Raw genomic sequence first — 2,141 nt, 5'->3', positions numbered from 1 at the left:
GGTGAGCTTTCCGGAATCCTGGCCATTGGCAGGCTAGCCATCGTTGCTAGAAGAGGCTGTTTCTCACAATCCCTTCCTCTTTATCATACATTTTCATTCTTCTCTTCAAATTCTGTTAGCATATGCTGACGTTCATGCTCTGAAGTCTCCAATAATAATAATTATTGTAACTGAGGGATATTTGGTGAGGTGAGCTGCTGCTGGGTGGGGCCCCTTAGACAAGGAGTTATCTAATATCTAAACAAGATCATACCACAGACTATAGTCAGGCCTGTGAGAACTGAAGTCTTCCCTCCTTTCCATTTTCCAACCCCCTGGTCCATAAAGTTAGCAAAGGAGTCATCTATTCCCAAATTCTCAACTAATTAGCCTAGAGCACTATAGCCATGAAGGACAGTTTGGAGGCTGATAGACCAGGGATGGCCTCTGCTGGAGGATAGCCCCGGGAATGGCCAGGAAATTTGGTGAGGATAAAGAGTCGGTGAGGGAAGAGTGAGTCGGGCAGGGGGGGGGGGGGAGGAGGGGATGGGAGGATCTTGCAGCCTGACTGGCAGTCAGCACACTTCTTTATACAGACAGAACTCAGTGGGCAGAGATAGATTCATGTTATTCCAAAATATAGATCACATCATTTCTGTCTCCGGACGTGTGTTTTAACTTCTTCTTGGGCATACGTTTAGTCGATATTGATAAACAGTGACAGGACAGAATTATTTTTTTACAATTGTTTTTCCTCATCAACCCCACAACCCAACTTTTAAGAACCTTGTGTTTTCAAGGGCACTAGACAGGAAAACAATCTCCTAGACAGCCTGGGCAGGTTGCCACGTCCCAAGCGGTGAATTATCAACTTTGAATGGTCAGAGTGTTCATTGTTATTAGGCACAAGAAGAATCTTTAGGCTAAAGCTGCTGCAGTTATTATTCAATGTCTGACATAACAGAATATATTTTATATCTTTGCAGAATTTATTTATGTGTCTAGCCGTTCTTTTGTTCCTTGATCATAGGACACCACATGAGCTGACTTTTCTAAGAAAGAAGGAGAGATCTTAATACTTCAGTCTTTTACCATCTTCCATATCATTCTACGTCCATCAGCATAAGCCCCCATGTAGGGCAGAGATAACTCCAGGCAATCCAACTTTTTTGCTACATTATTTTCCTTGAGGATCATACCATAGGCAGCCCCCAATCTTATATGCCACATACTCACCTGAGCATACAGTAGGAAGGGGGTTGTAATATGATCTTTTGCCAAATCTATCTTGTTTACCTTTTAAAGTCTACTTCATTCTGATTTTCTTGCTCCTAAGTAAGGACCTGGGGTAGATATTCCAAAAGTGTCTCATAAGATCTCTGGTGTTTGAGTCACAATCTTAAAGTTATAAAGAAAAGACACAACCTCAAAGGTGTAAGGAAGACTTTCAAGTAGGGCCAGGTGAGAATATCTCCCTAAAATTGTGATGGGTAACATGCTCAGGGCTTTCCTGAGGAAGCTTAGAAGCAGTGCCCCTGGAAGAAGACATAAATGATTCATAAGAAACTATTGGCAGGCAGGTGCTGGGATTTAAGGCATGGGGTACCACCACCTGGCCTGCCAATAGTTTTCTAAATATATATACTGACTCCAAAGACATAATTAGAGTTTGTGTAGGTGACTCTTCTTCTTCTTCTTCTTCTTCTTCTTCTTCTTCTTCTTCTTCTTCTTCTTCTTCTTCTTCTTCTTCTTCTTCTTCTTCTTCTCCTCCTCCTCCTCCTCCTCCTCCTCCTCCTCCTCTTCTTCTTCTTCTTCTCCTTCTTCTTTTTCCTCTTCTTCTTCTCTTCTTCTTCCTTTTTCTCTTCTTCTTCTCTTCTTCTTCTTCTTCTTCTTCTTCTTCTTCTTCTTCTTCTTCTTCTTCTTCTTCTTCTCTTCTTCTTCTTCTCTTCTTCTTCTTCTCTTCTTCTTCTTCTTCTTCTTCTTCTTCTTCTTCTTCTTCTTCTTCTTCTTCTTCTTCTTCTTCTTCTTCTCTTCTTCTTCTTCTCTTCTTCTTCTTCTTCTTCTTCTTCTTCTTCTTCTTCTTCTTCTTCTTCTTCTTCTTCTTCTTCTTCTCTTCTTCTTGTTCTTCTTCTTCTTCTTTCTCCTCCTCCTCCTCCTCCTCC

The sequence above is a fragment of the Mus musculus genome, chromosome 18, assembly GCF_000001635.26.
Source record: "Mus musculus strain C57BL/6J chromosome 18, GRCm38.p6 C57BL/6J".
Classification (NCBI taxonomy): domain Eukaryota; kingdom Metazoa; phylum Chordata; class Mammalia; order Rodentia; family Muridae; genus Mus; species Mus musculus.
The sequence above is the reverse complement of the archived record's forward strand: the minus strand, read 5'-3'. Positions refer to the sequence as shown.